Here is a 20887-nt window from a genome sequence, read left to right as displayed (position 1 = left end):
AATTAAACAATACTTGCAGTCTACATCATTTCAGGCATAAGCATTCCTAGTCTCATTGTTATTTATCTTGTTAAGAGTAAAAGCAACATGAATGTAAACAAGAAAAAGAGTTTTACATTTACTCTTTAAAAATGAAGAGCATGCCATGTAGAGCGTAAACTAAGAAACTTCAATAAATAACCAAGAGTGCCTATCTGTCAAGGAAGAATTCATTGCTTATTAATCACAAACTGGGTTTTATAATGGTTTATGCTTGTTTCAAAGTCCTATGTTTCCAACCCCCAAGTTAGCAGTGTTCTTTCCTAATTAAATTGGATTTCTTCCAGTATGCCTCAGACTAGCCACCAAGATTTATTCCTCTTATTTTTTTCCTGTGGAGCAAAAGTAATATAAATAGCAAGTATAAAGATTTTCCTTCTTCCGTTTCTAAAATTTTAACTGAAAGGTTTCTCTCCATATTAATGTATTCCAGCCACTTGACAAGATAATGCTCCTCCAATGTTATATATCTGATCTAACCTTTTGTCTTTGTCAGAAAAGGAAAGATTTTTCATGGAGATATCTGAGTTCAAAAGAATGCAGTTTGTCTCTTGAGTTGTTGCGTAGAATGAGCTATATTTTAGTGCAGGCACATGCCACTTTAAGTAAAGTGCTTCATTTATAAAGTCATAGGAACATCAGCTAAATTTGTGTTCTTAAATGTGAACAGAGAAGACAAACAGAGATTTTATTTCAAACAAAAAAATCCCACCTTGCCAATTGTTAGGTTTTTGACTGTTGCTGATTTGAGTGGCCACATTTCATTCTTCACAGGAAAAATTAAAGCTTTTCTGGAATTTAATATCATCAGTGCTAGAATCAGCTATTGTTTGTCCTTTTGTATGCTTGACTTGTTCCTCTGATGAGCAATCATTCTTAATATTCTATTCTTATTAAAGTCTTAGCTTAATAGGAAACTACCTAGGTGTGATTTCATTTACAAGTTCCAGAGAACTCCTTTTATTTGCATTCTTCATGCTTCTGAAAACAAAGTAATGCCCTCTTAAACTCAATGAGAATTAAACCTATACTATTCAAGAAATTAATTTTCCCAAAGAACAAAACAATGTGCTATTTTGCAGAACTATATTGTCTATTCTATTCTGACTCCAGTTAACATCAAAATATCATGCTTGTCTTATTTACTTATTAACTCTACAAAATAGAGTAATGTGAACAGAATAATCAACATTTTAAAGTTTGTATCTTTAGACGAGTGAATCATTTCTTTTTATAGCAATTAGTCATTTTACAGCTCTCATTAAAAATTAAGGCACTTGACTTAATTTTAATAAGAAAAAAATGACTTGACATGGAATCTACCCTTTATTCTAGAAAATGTCTACCTAATTGTTTGGAACCTAAACATACATCAATTAGCAATAGTTATACTCTGTAACACACCTAGTTAGCTAAATAATTTATGGAATTCTAGTAATTGCATTGTACTTAATTTTAAAATAATTATTAGTGCATATAAGTTCTTTCAAGATTAGTCTCTTTCCCTTAATTTTATTGTCATGCAGGTTAAAACCTGGTACAATAAAAACAAAAGGTGATTTCATTGTACAAGAAAAATAAATTTTGTTATTCTGTAAGTGAGGTGATTATTTTTAAAAGTTTAAACTATTTTCTACAATAAAAGCATTTTTGGTCTATGTTAAAAATTTAAATGTTGTTATTAAAGAGAAACCACCACAGTTGAATAATGTGATGTAACATTTATGAAAACATTATCTAAAATAAGATTTAAATCATCATATAATCCACTTTAGGACACATAACCATTTTGTAATATTTAAGGTCTAAAATGTGAACATTGGGATTCTTGTTACAATCACCAAATTCCTGTTAACCTGAAATGGTAGTACAAGGAACTTCTTTGTTCATTTGAGTATTTTTATTAAAATGGAATCATTCTTTTAGCTACAATATACAAAGCGTGCTACATCTAGTTTCATTTTTTTTTTACAAAATACAAAATATAAGATTTATAAATATAGTATAGCACATATTGTACATGTTTAAGGTTTATTTTTCTGAGCATTCTTAATCTAAAATTGCAGCTAAGTTTTCCTGTTGTTGGTAGTCTAGATAAATAGGACATTGCTCTTGCGAATAATTATTTCATATATCATTGCCATGCATATTACAAGTTGATACAATAATGCAGTCCTAGGAAATGATAGAGACCTTATGGATCATCTAATGAAATTTCTACGTGTCAATATGGCCCACTTTTAAATATCCTCAGTAATCTGCCAGCCAAAGCCCCAACGCCTCAAGGAGATAGGTCTGCCTCTCCTGAGGCAGCACAATCCATCATTGCAGCTCAGGTTCCTAGAATTTTCTTCCTTTTGGCAGATAGAAATATTTCTCCTTATAGCTTATTCCATGTAATTATCCTTTCATTTTCTTTCCCAACACACTTGCCTAATCCTTCCTATGGCAGGACTTCCTGAATGCCATCTCATTTATTCTCCCCACCACTCTAAAAGGGAGGTGTGAGTGTCGCCATTCCCTGTCTGAGGATGTGGAAAAGCTGAGATGTCAGGTTAATTGATCAAGCTGGGATTGTCTTCTAGTCAAGTTACTTTCAATCGAGTCTTCTTTTCAAGACACTTGTATTTTTCCTTTTCCTTATATGATAGAGGCAATAATTCCCCATCAAGGTCCTATATGCAGGGTTAAATGGTTTTTATGGCATGGTTTTAATTTACTTACCACCTTGGCCAAGTTCCTCTGAATAACTTCTATTGGTCTCTTGCTTAATTTGTACCCCTTTATTTCTTCCCTTCCTCTCTTCATGCTTCCTTCCAGCCTCCCTGTACATATTGGTGGAACACCTTCTCCTTCTTAGGCTTGAGGCAGAACATAGTGAATAAGACTGACAGAGTGGATAAGCTCCCATGCTTTTGTGGAGCTTACATCTAGTGAAGTCTAAACACTTTTGAAAATTAGTCATTCTGAGGTAGTGAAGAAAACAAACTCAGCACCAAGAAAAAAAGGGCAAGTTTATAAATTTGTATAAAGGAGATATTAGGACAGGCTTTCTTAAAGTGTGACATTTCTTCACTTTTCAGCATTAACTTAAAATTTCAATAATATCCTTAACATCTCACTCTTAAAATTTGCTGTAGCAGAAAATTGCCATTTCTGAATTACCAGTCTCCCTTCTCTACATCCAGCCATGCCACAGTTGACTTAGTGTGGGCTTAATGCATTGTTTACATTCATAAGAACCATGTATGTGTATCACAGCTCTGACAAAAGTAAATTGAAGATAAATGTTGACATTTGCTTTCCCAGTAGAGTGAAAGTTCCATGAAGAGGCCATACTTGTTCATATTTATAAATTCAGGATTTGATATGGTGTAAATAGTATGTACCCAATAAATGCTTACCTGAACTCAAAAATAAGCAATCTTCAAGTAAGATTCTTCAAACATATCCACACAAACCATCCATCATCTTACGTTTTGCCATCTTTTCAGGAATTTTATCAATTAATACCTACTGACCATTTACTATAAGCCACATAGAGTGGTAGGTACTGAACAAGACTATTGAAGTCCCTGCCACAATGAACTTACTTATTTTCTGGACCTGCCAATATATAAGCATTAAAAACTCCTTTACTGGTGAATAGTATTTTAGGACATTATCTCATTGTCGTGTTATTTTATAATAGCTGCTTTGATTACATTGATCAAAGTTTCACAATTCCTGATTTTTGTCTTTGATTTCCAATAGGAACATTTAATATAGAGCATAAATGTAAATTGCATAGAAGAGAGGGAGAGAGTAAGTTTGAGGGCTATAAGAGAAATGTAATACATATACACAAACACAAAACAGCTCTTTTGGTTGTCTTTACTAGAAAGGGCATGTTTTATGGTTATGAATATACAGAATAACTGAAGAATGGAGACTTGTGCTATTTCTTACAGTGTCCACAAAGCTGCACTAATACTCTCTGTCAAACCTGGGTCTAAACTATATCCTCTGATGAGAACCAGACTTTGTTTTTATTAAGTATCCCTCACCACCAGTGCATATGCTGAACATAATTTTGGAACATGAATCAAGGAGATTTCTAATGTGGGGTTTTAATCAATTGCAATTATTTATATTTATATATTTAAACTCTAATATGTAAATAGTCTGAACAGTGGAACAACGAACAACTGGTCGCTGTGACATTCGTTGATCACCAGGGGGCGCATGCGGAAAATGGTGGGTGTCAGCAGCAGGTGGCAGAGCACGGAACATGGCAGGCATTGGCTGCAGCGGGAAGGTGGAGTTGGTGAGTAGGGGCGCCAGACCAAGGCAGGGCACTGGTCGCTGTCATTGGGGTGAGCCTCTAGTAGTTACTGAAAATTCTTTGCTCCTGCACGTCGTGGTCCTCCTGGGAGCTTGCACCTGCTGCTGGCACCAGCCCCACTCGCACCCGTTGCCGGCGCTGGAGCTGCCACTCACAACTGCTTGGCGCCATCGGCAGGTGCGAGTGGTGGCTGTCGGCCCTGATTTCCCCTCAAGGCTTCTCCACCTACCCCTGATCCTGAGGCGCGATTGGGGCTGGCAGCCACCTCTCACACCCACTGTCAGCGACGACCCTGCTCTCACCCACTGTTGGCATCCAGCGCCGGTCACAATCGCTTGGCACTGTCAGCAGGTGTGAGCGGTGGCTGCTGGCCCCAATTGCTCCTGAGGGCTTCTCCACCTCCCCCTGCTCCTGAGGGGTGATTGATTGGGGCAGCAGCCACCTCTCGCACCTGCTGATGGCGCCGCCCCTGCTCACACCCACTGCTGGCACCGGCCCCAATTGCTCTGTGCCATCAGCAGGTGCGAGCAAGGCCGGTGCCATCAGCACATGGGAGCAGCAGTGGCAGGAGCGGGGCTGCAGGCAGACAGGGGACCAGGTGCTGAGGCGGGAGGGGCCAGACGGGGGTGGAGAGGGTGGGCCGAGACCTGCCCCCCCTGCCATGCCCACTGTAGCCTAGTGGCCCACACTTCCTTTCAAGGTGCAAGAATTCATGCACTGGACCCCTAGTATATAATAAAAGGCTAATAATCAAATTGACTGGTGGAAAGACTGGTTGCTATGATGCGCACTGATCACCAGGGAACAGATGCTCAATTCAGGAGCTGCCCCCTGGTGGTCAGTGAGCTCCCATGAGGAGCGCTGCTCAGCCAGAAGCCGGGCTCATGGCTGGCGAGTGCAGCGGCTGTGGTGGGAGCTTCTCCCACTTCCGTGGCAGTGCTAAGAATGTCCGACTGCCGGCTTAGGCCCAAGCTGGCAATCGGACATCCCTTGAGGGCTCCTGGACTGAGAGAGGGCACAGGCTGGGCTGAAGCCCCCCCCCCCCCCAGTGCACGAATTTTGTGCACTGGGCCTCTAGTTCATTAATAAAATACTATGGTAGCAGTTAGCATTTGTGCAGTCTGACCCTGCCTGGTATATCCTGTGTAACAAACTGTTTCTTCCTCCTTAAACTCTACTCTTGAAATAAGACAAAAATAATGACTTTTAGCAAATAAACATATTTAATGGAAAATCTATGTTATAATCCCCCAAATTCCAAAATATTTGTTAGAAAACACAAGATTTAAGTGAATTGAAATGATGCTCTAAGAACAGAAGAATTAAGTGTTCTAATGGAAGAGTAAGGGTTTATTTTGTTTGTTTGTGGGTTTTTATTCTGCTTGGTATATTTGACAAAATTGCTCAAATGATTATCTAAGTAATAATGGCCAGGGATGTTACATGTGATAAATTGATAAAATATTCATTACTGGGGAATAGAGTTAATGAAAGATTTTGTGAACAAGACACCATGTGGTAGAGTTTAATATGTATAAATTAAATCCTCTACTTGGAAATATACTAATAAAAGCAATGAATTAAACATCAGGACCAAGAGATTCGGGCTTATTAATATGGTGTAACTATTTAGCGAACTCTAATTTGCTGAACACTGATACTACTGGTAAAATTAATAAGTAGAAAAAGTGTATCCAGCAAAATCCAAATGTATAAAATATTAAAATTTAATAAGGAGATAGTACAATATTAAAAGTTGGAAGGAAAAGAAACTTCATAATTTTAAGTAGATGTCATGGCATTATTGCTATATGGGCTATAGGAAAACATGTTACCAATGTTAAATTGTCATTTGTGCTTTGCAGGCTGTTACTCAGTAAGGACGAGTTCTCAGAAAAACATCTCACTTATCTTTCAAAATTTTGAGATTTTTAGATCTTGCATTTCAAAGCCATTTTGAGACAAGCCCTATATTGGTATTGACTACCAACAATGAAATGAACAATTTCACAGTATATTGAAGACATAAGACTGATAAATCTTTTGTTTTCCAGTCTGCACAGTAATTCGCCTTACACTAGAAGTTTTAATAATGTATGCAATAGAATATTTGAATGCCTTTTAAATGTAAGGAATTGCTTTGGGTCCTGGGGATACAAAAGTGACTGAGACATCCATGTATTCAGCCATTATGAAACACATATTCAAGGGTGACAGACATAAAGAACAATTAAAGAAGTAAATTGATAAATGATAAAAGAATAACATTTGAAATTGTGTGATGGAAGATAGGATGTCCATAGTGGAGAAGGACCTATATTGGGTCACTTTTCTGTAACCTGTAAGGCTTTGTATGTATTGGATTTGGTTCTAGTCCCACTTAATTGGGATTTAATAGGACCAATTTTGGAAGAGTTTCCACCAGAAACTCCAATTATTGGAAAACACTAGGCCCATGATGGATATCCTTGTAGAAATCAATGCATATATTCTGACTTCCAGAATGATCCCATTGGCACTTCATTGAGAAAGCCACTTTGAAGCAGTTATATCTATACTAATAAAAGGGTAATATGCTAATTAGACCAAATAGACTAGACATCTTCCGGATGTTCTTCCGGACAAAGCCATGGTGGCAGGGGCTGAGGCAGAGGTGGTTAGGGGCGATCAGGCAGGCAGGCAGAGTGTTTAGGGGCGATCAGGCAAGTAGGCAGGTGATTGGTTAGGAGTCAGCGGTCCCGGATTGCTAGAGGGATGTCTGACTGTCACTTTAAGCCCCATCCCCCAAGGGGTCCAGGATTAGAGAGGATGTAGGCTGGGTTGAGGGACCCCACCCCAGTGCATGAATTTCGTGCACTGGGCCTCTAGTTACCTATATAAAAGCCTAAGCAACCATTACGACTAGTCGACTGAACAACTGGTCAACTGGTCACTATGATGTGCACTGACCACCAGGGGGCAGACGCTCAGTGCACTGCCCCCTGGTGGTTAGTGCACTCCCACAGCCAACCTCCCTCGACCGGCCAACCTCGTGGTCCTTCCCACCTGCCGGGCTGGCCCTGATCAGCCCTGATGGCCGGCCAGGCCAAGGGATCTCCATGCATGAATTTGTGCACCGGGCCTCTAGTTTTTAATAAAAGCATTATCCAAAGTACTCTAAACAGAACACGTGATGAAATGTTATATCTCTTATAAACTGTACAAGTCAGAAATGAGCTTTGTTATTTGTATGCTGTTTGTTGTTACTGTTTTTATTAAGAGAAAGAGAATGACTAGTTTTAAAAATACTGAGTTGGTTATGAAAAGAGGCCATTTAAAAAAATTGAAGAGGTGAAGCTGTGTAAGGCAAAGAGAACCATATAAGGCTGCTAAAGTTGGAATTTTGATAATGGAACGTGTGTGTGTGTGTGTGTGTGTGTGTGTGTGTGAATTGAAAAAAGACTCAGCTTCGTTAATGTGGCCATTGGTAACTACTAAAAACAGAGCCGAGAGTGGCAGGTGCCAGATTTCGAGTAAATTAGTGGTGAATAAATTACAAGAAGAAGGAAATGATCCACAGAGGTCATTTTTAAGAAAAACACGGTATTAAATATTAAGAATCCAGTGATAGAATGGCATAATAACTCACCATGTTGTATCTGTTTTAGTCATATTATTTTTTGTACTTGTAAAGTTCATCAGTTCATCAGTTTTTAAAAATTACAGTTTACATTTAATGTTATTCTACATCAGTTTTAGGTGTACAGTATAGTGGTTAGAAAATCATGTACTTTATAAAATGGCACCCTGGTGTTTCAAGTATCCACCTGGCCCCATAGATAGTTGTCACAGTGGTATTGACTACATTCCCTATGCTGTAATCTACAACTCTGTGACTGTTCTGTAACTACTAATTTGTGCTTCTTAATCTCTTAACCTTTTTCACCCAGCCCCCCCACCCTCTCTTCTCTGACACTTTTAACATCACTAAAATTGGAATACATTATAAAACTGATAATATCTTATAATAGATTATCTTTTATTAATGAAATATAAAATGATAGTGGATCTCATGTTTATGGTCTTTTAAGATTTGTTGCTTACTTCATGGTTAAGAAGAATAATTAGTTGAGAAGCTTTTGGTAAGATACTTAACTAACTGCAAGAGCCTGAGAGTCTTTGTGTTTAAAGTAGGAATAATTAAAAAGCGACTAATTGAGTTAAGGAGGCCAAATAAGATAAACTATGTAAAAGTTTATTGGGAAATGCAAAGGATTACAAACATATCTACACTAATAAAAGAGAAACATGGTAATTGGCGTACGACCACTAACCTTTTCATTGGCTAATCAGCGAGATATGCAAATTAACTGTCAGCCAAGATGGCAGCCAGCAGCCAGGCAACTTGAAACTAACATGAAGCTTGCTTGCCTCAGTGACGGAGGAAACCAACGTTCCCCGCCTGCGGCTGCAGGTCTCTGAGCGGGCAGTTTAAGAAACATTGTAACAAATACCACTGGACTTCAGCCAGCAGATTCGCAACATTGTAAGCAAAGGCCAGAAACCTACTTTCAGCCTCGGAGGCCTAAGAGCTGGAGCCAAGCCTCAAGGTAAAGCTGGCCCAGAATAAAAAAAAAAAAAAAAGAATAAAAGGAGCGGTTGGGAACTTCAGTCACTCCCAGCCTGAAAACAGCCCTCAGCCCCTCACCCAGACTGGCCAGGCACCACAGTGGGGACCCCCACCCTGATCCAGGACACCCTTCAGGGCAAACCAGCCAGCCCCACCCATGCACCAGGCCTCTACCCTATATAGTAAAAGGGTAATATGCCTCCCGGCACCGGGATCAGCGTGACAGGGGGCAGCGCCCAAACCCCCTGATCGCCCTGTGGCTCTGTGTGTGACAGGGGGCGGTGCCCCAACCCCCTGAGCAGCCCTGCTCTGTGCCTGATAGGGGGGAGCTCCCCAACTCCCCCCCCCACAGGCCCTGCTCTGTGTGTGAGGGGGTAGAGCCATAACCTCCCCATCGGCCCTGCCCTGAGTGTGAGAGTGGCAGCGCCCCAACCCCCTGATCGGCCTTGCTCTGTGGGTGATAGAGGGCGATGCCCCAACCCCCTGATGGGTCCTGCTCTGTGCGTGGCAGGGGGTGGCGCCGCAACCTCCCCATCGACCCTGCCTTGAGTGTGACAGGGGGCGGTGCCCCAACCCCCCAATCGGCCCTACCCTGAGCGTGACTGAGGGTGGCATCACAACCTCCCAATCTGCCATGCTCTGTGCATGACGGGGCAGCGCCCCAACTCCCCAATCGGCCCTGCTCTGAGCCCAACCAGGGGCTGCACCTAGGGATTGGGCCTGCCCTCTGCCACCCGGGAGCAGGCCTAAGCCAGCTCCTGAGGGGTCCCAGACTGCGAGAGGGCACAGGCCGGGCTGAGGGACCCCCCCCTTCCCCCCGAGTGCACAAATTTTTGTGCACCGGGCCTCTAGTCCTCTAAATAAAAGCCTAATATGCTAAGTGTCTAGTCGTCCATTCAACCAATCAAAGCATAACATGCTAATGATATGCTAAGGCTGCTCAACTACTTGCTATTATGTGCACTGACCACCAGGGGGCAGACAGTCGTTGACCTGTTGACCAGTCGCTATGACATGCACTGACCATCAAGGGACAGATGCTCTGACTGGTAGGTTAGCTTGCTGCTGGGGTCCGGCCAATCGGGACTGAACGAGACATGCTGGACATGCCCTGGAGCCCTCTCATAGTCCCCCGCGCCCCCCCCCCCCCGCCACCCCGCTGGTCAACCTCCCATGTTCCTTCCCAGCCCTGATTGTGCACCAGTGGGGTCCCTAGGCCTGGCCTGTTCCCTCTCACAATCCGGGACCCCTTGGGGGATGTTGGAGAGCTGGTTTCAGCCTGATCCAGCAGGCCAGGCCCAGGGACCCCACTGGTGCATGAATTCGTGCACTGGGCCTCTAATAGAGATATAATTATCATCATTATTAGTCTTTGACCGGAGAGTGCTTGCTCTTTTGTTAGAGGGCAGAGTGTACTCAAACAAGAAAATCTGGATTGATGGTTCTGTAATCTATCAACTACAATTCATAATATAAACCATAACAGAATATAATAAAAAAGAAAGGTAACATATAAGGGTTTTGTCCAAATATAAAGATGTGTATTGAGATTTTAATGTTAGTTCTTAAATATAATTCATTAATGATAGAGCATGCCAAGTGAGAGCATGTTTAGTCATTTGAATATTCTGATTAGACCCAATTTTATAAAATTTTTAGAAATTTTCAACATGAAATTCAACTTTTTTTTTCTATGTAGTTCTTCCTAGATATTTGACCATGGAATCTAATGGAAATTCTCCCCTCCCCACCACCTCCAACCTCCAGTTTACTGCACTATCCAAGAAAGAGGGCTATCATTTAAACATAGTCTTGTCACCTGTCAGAAGCTCATACTGCCTGAAGATATAATGCAGGAGATAAAGAATCTGACTCTACAGTTTCCAACATCAAAATGGATTGAATGATTGCAGCCACAAAAAGAAGGATTAAGAGACCTTACTAGGAGACAGCTTTAGCTTGGGACCTTAGGCAATCCACTTCATCTCTCTCCTTCTCTCAGAGACCCAGTCTCTAAAATAAGATTTATGATATCTGCCAGCACCTGTGGTTATGAAGACACAACACATGTGTTTTTGTTGGTCAAAACATCTGCCTGCATACATACTTGCATAGAGGAGTTAGGGTTTGGTAAACTCAAATCATACAGAAAATAGATAGATTGTATATTTGTCCATACAGCCTAGTTTCCCACAGCAACGGCACTGTGGTGACCTGTAATCTGTCATGTTTCAAATAATACCCTTTGGACCGAAAAATAGAGGAAGAAATAGAGTTAGAGAAAAGTCCAAGTAAATGGATGAAAACTTACCAAGCTGGTAAATGCCTCCCTCTGGTGATTGAGTCATATGTAAGAAAATACTAGAAATACAATAAACACTGAGTATATACCACTTTATAAAATGTATAATTGTTGGTTGGGCCCTCCCCATTACAGAATTAAGGAGTATCTCTATTTTAATAGGAAATGATTTTCTGTGTTATGTTTGCTTTATCTTAAAACTTCTAAACATTTTCTGACATCAAACCTGGCATTTTATAATTACTCCCCACATTTGCAAGAAAGCGAACATGATGCTATTTATAAGAAATTCCTAATAAACCTCCCTTTTGTGGTTATTTTCCATTTCCACTGTTTCTTTCTCACTGACACCACTATGGAGTTCTAGCTCTTGCCAGACTATCTTTTGCTAGCTCTCTCTCATACGCTGTTATAAATACAAGATAATCTGTTGAGGTGAAAAATTCCCCACATAATTGACAGATAAATTCTGAGAGTCCCTTGGAAAATATTACATAATTGCCTGGCTGCTGACATTAAAGATTTTGGTGTATCTGTACATTAAGGAACACACACACAAACACACGTCAAGGTAATTATTATGTATCCTCTATGCCTCCAGAATATTCATAGAAGCATAGGACCAAAACACTGACACCCCACATCATACTAATCAGTGCAAACAATCCAGTGTCTCTGATGTAGACAAACTGGCTGTGGAAAATAGCCTTGGTCAGCAATGTTACCTTCAAATAGGATGAACTTTTTAAGTCTCCTACAGAAATTTGGCCCAGAGCCTACAGCACAAATTGACAATCTTTTCTAACAGTTTCTAACTATACAGTGGTTTGGGACTTAATGCTATAATTGCTCTCTAAGCCTCAATTCATTTCTCGTATGATCCTCAGGAAGGTGGAAATCCTCATCTTACAGGTGTTTATGATATATGCAACTCAAAGCAAAATTGTGAACTCAGTGTTATGGCTTAGAATATAAATCCACAAAAGCCAGAAAACTCAATATCATTGCTCCCAGAGCAATTATAACTTAGCCCCTTGCAGTTAAATAGCTTTTTATTTGATTAGCTATCATCTGAGCTGGTTTATCTCAATATTTATATGAAGCAAATTTCCTCAAATGGAAAAATGTGGCCATTTATATATATATATGTATATGTATATACATATATATGTATATTTAAATAAGTATTTGCTAAAACTTAGTTGGCTAACATTTTTTAAAGCCATGTATGTGATAAGAGAAGGTATAAGGGTATTTTAAATTTAATCAATAAAGTTACATATTCAGTCTCTGGTAAAGAAGGATGAATAAGAAGAAAAAGTGGCAATGAATCCTTATAATACTGCAGGAAATAAAAAAGTCTATTTTTTCTGGAGTCCTGAGCCAATAGTGAGTCCACTTACCAATGTTCTTCAGATTGACATAGGCATAAAATTGAGAAACTTGTAAAAAAAATTGATTGTACTCCTGGAGGTTCTGATTCATTTGATCTAGAATGTGGTCAGTAATTTACAATTTTTGCAAGTGCTTCAAGGATTCTGATATAGGTGCGTTAGGTATCAATCCTATAACTTTACTCTGTAACCACTTCTCCCAGCAAAATTTATCTTTAGTACATGTAATCAAGCCTAAAATGTAAGTATTCACAAAAAATGCACTATTTATCTACATATACATATATTGAGATAGAGAGGATGAGAGAGTAGCTACTTCATTGCTCTCAAAGAATAGTCTAGAAGTCAGAAGTTATACATCTGAATTTTCTGTGTTAACATATAGCATCTATTCAGCAATCAAGAGTGTTAGATACTCCTGAAGAGTTTACATAATGAATATGTCATTTCTTATTTTGATAATGGAGCTCCTGAGCACAGCTATGCAATATTTTTTAGGAGGAAAATGAGGAAAGTCCCAGTGAAATAATTCAGAAATTAGTATAACCTCTTGGATTCTGTATTTTAAAAGCATATAATATGGAAGCAATGGATTGTGTGAATCTTTTGCGGGGAAAACATTAAATATCCTTAACTTTCAAGAACACAATAAAGTTTGTGATAGGTAGACCTATGAATATGTTGTCCAAAAATGCCAGAGATTTTTCAGAAAAGTGATTGTTCATGGACTACGACTTAGCTTTTCTTGTTAAACAATGCAGATGGTAGAATTTCACTAATTATCACCAGAGGTTTATAGTTTTTGAGTATGAAATTGTACTCTGATGTAGCATTATAGATATTGAACAAGAAAGGAGAGGCCACAGTGAATAATATTCTTTTGGACATTGCTGTATAAGCTCTGTACGACATTATAGTTTAGCTAAGAGTAGTGTTTTGCATAAATATTACACAATATTGAATATATATTTTCCCTGCCTGCAATTAGAGCTCTGATTTACTTCTAAAAATAATATTTGAGATAATAATTAGAAAGCATGCCTCACAATTGCCAGAATATGTATCCAGTTTCATGATTAAAAAAAAAAAAAAAAAAGCAAAGAAATTGTCTTTTTCCCAAGCTCGCTCGCTCTCATACACATCCCTGCTTGAAAGGAAGCACAAAATTTCCTATATAATAAAAGCCTAATATGCAAATCGACTGAACAGTGGAACAACCGGCATAACAGTAGGTTGCTATGATGCTCACTGACCACCAGGGGGAAGGCACTCAATGCAGGAGCTACCCCCACTTGCAGGCCCTGACTGGCAGCAGGGGGCGGGGCCAGAAAGTGAGCGGCTCCAGGCCAGCCAAAGTGGTTGCCAGCGGGGGCTCCCCCTGATCATCCCATTGGTCACCCCGGATCACTGGCCAGGCCTAGAGACCCTACCTGTGCACAAATTTCATACACCAGGCCTCTAGCTTTTAGATAAAATATTAGTTATAAGCATGGGACACTTATAACTTCATTTGAATTAAATGGGAATTTATAAAAGATATTCAAGTTTTGTGTCTTCACACACAACTAAATATAACTTTAGGACAGGTATACTATTTGAAAGGAAATTCTATGCAAAATTCTCAACATTTTTAGTTTAATAATCTAAATCAGGAAGGAGCAGTTTGGTCAGTCCTCCCTACTTTTTGCAGAATGTTGGGACTACTGCTAACATCTGGATACATGTGTGAGCCACACAGGCAGTACGTTTCTTCTAGTGGAATATTTGGAGAAGTGTTTAGGTTTTCATGCCTGTTTGTATTTTGCATGTTTTGTCTTGGGGCAGAGAATGAGCAAATCCAAGGTGAAGTCTCTTAATTAGACCAGTTGTAATTTTTTTTAAAGTAAGTGGATGTTAATGATTCAGTGGCTAAAGTTTAGAACACTGGTTCTCAACCTTCCTAATGCCGAGACCCTTTAATACAGTTCCTCATGTTGTGGTGGCCCCCAACCATAAAATTATTTTCGTTGCTACTTCATAACTGTAATTTTGCTACTGTTATGAATCATAATGTAAATATCTGAAATGCAGGATGTATTTTCTTTGTTACAAATTGAACATAATTAAAGCATAGTGATTAATCACAAAAACAATATGTAATTATATATGTGTTTTCTGATGGTCTTAGGAGACCCCTGTGAAAGGGTCGTTCGACCGCCAAAGGGGTCGTGACCCACAAGTTTAGAACCGCTGGTCTAGAATGTTCTGACACAACCAAGATGCACTAGTAAGATGATTTTTGCCCTCGGGCCATACTCGATATATTTTTTTTAATCTCTAAACTAATCCCCAATGGGGAAAGGAACCAGGTACTATATTTGATATATTTTATAATGCAATAAGTAATGAAATGTGAAGGTTGCTGTGATTTTCTTATTTGGAAACCCATCTTTCTGAAATGAGAGTAATTTTAGAGTAAAACTACTCATTTCAAAAATAGAGAACTTCCTAAACATTTCTTTGTGGTTTAACTCCTCCACCTTATAGACACAAAATTATTTTCCATATTTACATTATTACTATTATATAATATTACAATTTTATTCTTCTAATTACTTCCAAAGACTTCCACCTTTATCAAATAATGTTAGCCTAATTAATAATGCAGCCATACAACACTTTACAGTTTACAGTATATGACTTTTTCCAGTTTAAAATTAGGAGAACTTGGAAAACACTATAAAGAATATACGAATATAAGATCATCCCAATCTCTACTACCTAGCACTCAGAAATTTAAAAGTGGTTTCCATTTATCATTGCATTGATTCTTGTTGTTTCACTACTCTGTAGTTATTAAAATAAATTTGCCACTAGTTGGTAGATGATAAAATGAGGTACAGTATAGACAAGGACTGTTTAGTCGTGACTTTGGTGTTTTTTAAAAGAGTTTCTGACCAGATGTATATTTAATTCTGCTTTTGAAGGTTAGATGTTGCTGGATGTAATGTGGTACTTTGAGTCATAATATTGACTGGGTGAAGAAAGTGGTGACATCTAAGGAGTTGCATATAATTTTTAATACTATGGTTTCAAATCAAATTATCATTGGGAGCCTAACCAATGGATACAGACACCAGGGGGATGAGGGCTTGAGTGGGGGTGGGGGGAAGGGCGATGGAGGGATAAGGACACATATGTAATGCCTTAATCAATAAAGAAAAAAATCTAAAAATTATTATCATTGGGAAGTGACAGCAGCTGAGGAGGAGGAAGAGGAGAAATAGGCGAAAGGAAAAACGAAAGAATTATAATATGGGCTAAAGAGTGATTATTGGCTATTCCATATACCTCATTTGATTCCTATAGAGTTACTTAAGTATTATTTAAACCTTATTAGGATTTTGTTATGTCACATTGGATTATATATGTAATGAATATGTGTGAACCTTGAGAATTAGAATCCCTAGTCTTTAAATGACTACGCACCATAATGTAATGAGATAATATCATTTCTGAGAAATCTGAACTTTTTTTTACAATGTATAAAAATGTCAAAGTGTATTAGAAAATGTAAAGAGGGAGAAAGAATGCAAATAGGTTCTCTCTATAACTTTAGTAAGTGTTGACAATATTAATAATAATTTTTAAGGGGGCAGCAAACTTACCTACAATTTAAAAAGGAATACCAAAATATTGCACAGGATATCCCAAGGTAGTTCCAAAATAGATTCCATCTTCAAATGTAGCCAAGTTGCCAACATGTCTGTTTACACAATATAACCTGACATGCTGTCCCCTGGGATGAGGGTTGACAGATCTGGAACCACATCAGCTGAACCTCGTCATACTTTGCCAAAAGATAACAGTGAACTGCTCAGTCTCAGAGAATCAAAGGCTCTTTGGATTTAATTCAAAATCAGCTAAGCTCTTTGGCATGAAATAAACGTTTTCGCCAGCATCCTGTAACAGCAGTCATTCCCCAGGTTTGTTGTAATCATAATTCTCCACAAGACCTCAGGAAGCTTAAGAAGTACTTCCAATCTTTCCTGGAGGAATAGGCTTTTTTCTTTGTACTCATTCTGGGGAAGACTATAACCTGTTCTTGTAGATGGTTTTGCAATTGAAAGTAGTGAATACAGGCCTTTTTCTTTCTTCCTTCTTCTTAAAAAATTCATAATGCTCATCTTTCTTCATCATTTAAGGAATGCAATTGCTTTGTTTCTAAAGCTGCTCTTTAAATAAATCCAAATCATGGGATTCTAGAATTTAAACATCTTTTGTATGTTTGGGAATATGCAAATGAAGGGACCAGTGGGTTTGTGTGACTGTATAAGTGAAATAAAGTCACTGGCCAGGAAAGCAGGAGATAAAATGAGCAACAGAGCAGGGTGGTGGCAGGCGACAAGGACAGAGGACGCAGGGGATTGTGATTATTTACCCTGGTAGAGAGGGTAGAACCACAACCAAAACTAATGGGCTGGAATGCTGCAGTGTGAGAGGGAATGAGAATCCTAGAATGTGGGGAGGAAAGGTTTCGACTGAGAGAATTAGTTTCAGAAGTACTGTCCCTAAGGGAACTGTTGGAAAACCCATTTCTCAGAACATGTGTAACAGGACAGGACCCAGGCCCAGAAACTCTGTTATGGACACCGATTCTCTCAGCTCCCTGGGGAAGGGAGTGGAGAAGCTTTTGGAGGTGTCTTATTTCTGTCACTATTTTTGGCCAGTTCCAGATAAGTTGGCCATTTTTAAACCAAGAGAACATCAATTGGTTGCTTTATATATGTGCCTTAAAATAAAGAAGCAGTTTGGGGTGGGGGAGTAATAGGCATTCCCCATGATTGATAAGGCCAGGAAGATGGAGAGTTGGACACAGTCATGATCTGGGTCCCAGGGCACGGGGTTGGCCCTCAAGGATTGTATCTAGGTGACTTTGATGAGGTTAATCCCTCTGTTGTAAGGGAATCATCTCTGAAATAGAAACTCACTTTTTTAATTGACTAAAGTTTGCCTGATAGATAGGAGATCTTATCATAGATGAAAGGAAATAAAGACCAAGAACCAATTTTCTCATTATGTCTATTCTTCATCAACTAAGAGGGCTAATGTTTTTTTCTTGAATGATTTGGCACATTGTAGTTGAATATTTATATTAATAAACTAGAGGCCCGGTGCACGAAATTCATGGAGGGGAGTTGTCTCTCAGCCCAGCCTGTGCCCTCTCACAATCTGGGACCCCTCGATGATGAGGGCTTATTGGGGCTTTCCTTCCCCTAGATGCCGGCAGCTGGCCCTGCCCCCACCACTGCTTGCCATCTGTGCAGTGCTGCCTCTCCCGCCCCCTCCACGGGTCGCCACCCTCTGCAGGTGATGGCTGTGGGGTGCGATCGCTTGGCTGGCCTGGGCCTCCCTCTCTGGGGAGATCGCTGCCTGGCCCCGCACACCTGCCACTGCATCGCTGGCCAGTGGCCTGGGTCTCCCTCTGTGGGGCGATTGATCGCGGGGCCCCCAGATCAACTGCTGCACAGAGGGAGGCCCCGCCCATCCGCCACAGTGCTGCCAGCCAGGTAGCCTGGGCCTCCTTCTTTGGGGCGACTGTGGTGCAATGGCAGGGCCCCCTCCCCCCTGACTAATTACATCACACCCATCTTGGCTGGCCTGACACCAGTGCATGTCATAGCGTGGTCGTCCGGGAGGTCGTCCGGACAGTCGTTCTGCTGTTTTGTCATTTGGTCAATTTACGTATTACATATTATTATTATTATAGACTAGAGGCCTGATGCATGAAATTCTTGCAAGGGCTTCGGCCCTCACAGCTCTGGCTTCATCTGGAAGGTCGTCCAGACAGTCGTTCTGCTCTTCGGCCGTTCAGTCAATTTGCATGTTACTTAGATGTAACCTGAAGCCCTATTATGATTCACCTGCTATATCTGCAAGGTTCAGCAGAGTGTGTACCAAAAATTTCCAGTCAGATTCAGGCAGACCAGAGAAGGCACAAGGGGGTAATAACACCACTTGTTGCTGTGTGACACCCAGCAAATGTCTTAATTTCTTGGGGTCAGCTTTGTCAATTTTAAATGCATTAGTGAGTGTCTGAGAGAACTCACTTTAAAAAGATTAAGTGTAAATAAATATCCATCATGATTAGCATTGAATAGGATCTCAGTAAGTCATAATTGCAACTTTAGAAACTTTGTCTTCCAGATTCACCATGGGATTTATTTGAATGCATTTTGCAAACTATGTCTCATGAGTAGTTCTCTCTCTGGTCCTTAGTTTTATTCATCTGTAAAATCAGGAGTTAGGAAGAGAGACTGTGACATCAGTATATTCTACATTGTTATACGCTCACACTCCTATATTTTTGGTGGCAATGTAAATTTATATGATAAAATTGGAGGGTAATTTGTCAGTGACCAAAATAAAAATGCACGTGTCCTTTCCTGAGTCCCAGCAGTTCCATTTAATCTTACTGTCTTTTTGTAGCCATTATATGCCTAACTATACTAGAAGTAAGCAAGAAAGTAATGAATTAAGTAACATTCCCCTAACCTACTTGACTTTGGAACACTTTTCTGGCAAAGCATTTCCTGTAACAATTATTCAGTGAAACATTTTTGGGGGAATAGCTGATCTGGAGAGTAGGCAGAATTTGTGCCTGATTATGGAAGAACTAGAGCTTCTACCTGCCAGGCTCCTTCGTAGGCAGAAGGAGGCAATACAGTGACATTCAGTAAGAGTATGATGAATAAATGAATAATATCTTCCCATTTAATCCTTATGAAATAGGTATTACTATTTCATTTTTGAAAAGTGAGGCTTCTAGAGGTTTAGTCATGATTCCAGAATTAAGTCCAAGTGGTAAATCCAGACTTCAATCCCAAGTCTGCTCCTCTCTCTCCTGTGTACTCTTACCCTTATACCATGCTAGAAAAGGAGGTCCTATGGGGCAGTGCAAGGCAGGGAGAAAAAAAGATTCTACAGTTGTGAGGGACTGTCTAAGGATAGTTAAAAAAGAATTTGTAAAGTCATACATGGATTTAAGCTAGTGAACATAGAGTTAATCTTCAGTTCTTGGTATACGTTGGGGAAACAGTGCACATCAGTGATAATTTGAGAAGTGATGAAGGCTGCAAAAGTCTAAATAGAAGAGTAAGCATTCTAGATTTATTATATGCATTGAGATAAATAGATAACACAAGGCTGGCAGCCATTCATTCAGTGCTTACTCCACTTGGCTTGAATTATGTTGTGTCAGACAACTCACTGATAAATAGTTATGCCTCTATTTTAGGGATATGCTAACCGAGACACAGAGAAGTCAAGTAACTTGCTATAGGTTTCTTAATAAACAAACATATTTGTCTTAATCCTCACCTAAGGATATACCCGGAGGATATACTTATTGATTTTATAGAGAGGGGAAGGAAGAGAGAAAGAGAGAGAAACATGGATGTGAGAGAGAATATCAATTGGCTGCCTTCTATATTTGCCCTGACCATGAGTCTGACCTCAACCTAGGTATATGCACAGACCGCAACCTTTAGGTATATGGGATGACGCTCTGGCCAACTGAGCCACACGGGCCGGGCTAAACTGAGATTTGAACTCCACTCTAAAGAGTTCCAAATTTCCAATACATTTTAATACAGGGCGTTGCAATATGGGCAGAATACTTTCAACAATAAAGATAATTTTTTTAAGTGAAAGACAAGGAGTGTCACTGTATGTTAACTGCTGTGATGTTATTACAAATTGAACTTTTGTGCTCAGGTTAATGGGCTTTAAGTGTCAACTTGATTTTGAAAGAGAAAGAAGGGAGGATAGGACAAGGAAGGGAGAGAGAGAGGAGGGGAAGGGGAGGAAAGAGGAGGAAAGGCTTCCATTTTATAAGAGGCTATTTATCATGCATTGTTAATGTTAATTTTGAAGGGAGGTTGCCAGTGACCCACACTGTGAAAGGTAAGTAAATTAATAGTGGTGGGTTTTCAAAGCTGGAATCTCTCTTTTGTAATTGTGGGCATTTCATTCAGAAGTACATCATGCATTTCAGCTCCCACGTTTTAAATTAAATTTCCTTATTACTTTTTAAGTAGCTTGTCATGGGTTATTGAGTATTTACTGTATGTTTATACTGTAATTCTCTGAAATGACATATAGTAATTGCTTTAGCTACTGCATCTGATGTCTAATTACTGTAAATACATGTAAAGAAGTAATTAAATAGAAAAAATAAA

The sequence above is a fragment of the Myotis myotis genome, unplaced genomic scaffold (genome assembly GCF_014108235.1).
Source record: "Myotis myotis isolate mMyoMyo1 unplaced genomic scaffold, mMyoMyo1.p scaffold_m19_p_6, whole genome shotgun sequence".
Lineage (NCBI taxonomy): Eukaryota > Metazoa > Chordata > Mammalia > Chiroptera > Vespertilionidae > Myotis > Myotis myotis.
The sequence above is the reverse complement of the archived record's forward strand: the minus strand, read 5'-3'. Positions refer to the sequence as shown.